Source organism: Arachis ipaensis, chromosome B08, assembly GCF_000816755.2.
Source record: "Arachis ipaensis cultivar K30076 chromosome B08, Araip1.1, whole genome shotgun sequence".
NCBI classification, from domain to species: Eukaryota; Viridiplantae; Streptophyta; class Magnoliopsida; order Fabales; family Fabaceae; genus Arachis; species Arachis ipaensis.
In genome coordinates, this window is record NC_029792.2 from 9,181,011 (window position 1) to 9,182,388 (window position 1,378).

A 1,378-nucleotide genomic window follows, 5' to 3' on the forward strand; every position below is an offset into this window, starting at 1 on the left:
TTAGAATATTAATATTTTAATAATTTTAATCATTAATTTTAATTAATATATTATATATATTTTTATAATTAAAATTAACTATTAAAATTATTAAAATATTAATATTTTAGAGACATTTTAAATTGTTTCTATACTATTAAAGACGGAGCAGTGAACATTTAATGACAATCGTTGAGTGTGTGTCATGCTTGGTCACAATCCTTATCCAATTAGTGATCCATAATCCATAAATATTATTCATTTTTCTAATTCCTTATACTTATTATAAAGGGTAAAGTATCTATGATAGACGAGACAATAAATGGTGATGGATTCAGCTAATCTTTGTCAAATCCAAACCACAAATAAAATAAAATAATAATGCTAGAATATTCCAAATAATTTTAGAAACCAGTATCCATTTGCCAGAAGGTCCCAAGAAGGTAAGATAAACCAATCAATTAAGGTGAGCTTAGTCATAGTTAAGGCCGTCAATTAATTAATTAATTATAGAGCAGATATTTCTGTGCCATAAGGATTAATTCGAACTGTCCAATTATGTTGGTAGTTATCTCTTGTGCTTTAGATAATGGGTAAACAACAAGAACAACAACATGATGCATGCCATCAAAGATTGATGAGTAAACTATAATTTAATTTAAAAATGAATAAATTAAGGAATATTAAGTCATAGGCATGTTATCAAGATAGGATTAACTAGATAGAATACGGACTAATTGTTGATCAAGTGATTAATTTATTCGTTTAGTTAAACAAGTGTCGAGGGTTCAAATCTTATTTTGTGTATGTAATAATTTATTAATTAATGACTGACTTTTAAATAGAAGTATAAAACTTAGATCTCAAGGAATTCATTATTAACCTATCAAATTTAAAAATTCTGTAATTTCGCGAGCAACTAGAAAAAAATTAGATGAAGCGCTAAATATCAAAATAACATTTTAGGACTTTAACCAAGAAACCTAACATAAATGGTAGTTATTTAAGTTGTTCAATAAACGTTATGTTTCAAGTTTCATTTCAAAAAGTTTAATCCAAAAATTATATTCGGAAAAAAAAAATGGAATGTTGGTCAAATAATAATACTAAGTGGTAAGTGCATAGGCTGGGATTTAAGTTTTGTCACGAGATATCCGCTTGTGTTTACTATTTCTCTTCTCTTAATTCTTAAAATCTGTTGAACACTCAAACGTACATCGACTAAGGAGTAAGGACCACAATTTGTAACCATATGTGACAAGTGACAACCTACGCCCTGGGAAGCTGCGCAAGTGGGAATAATATATAATATAAGATAAAGTATTTATTTTGTCTATAAAATTTGTTAAAAATTTTAAAATTATTTTTAAAATTTGTTAATAAATTTTTTGAAAAATTA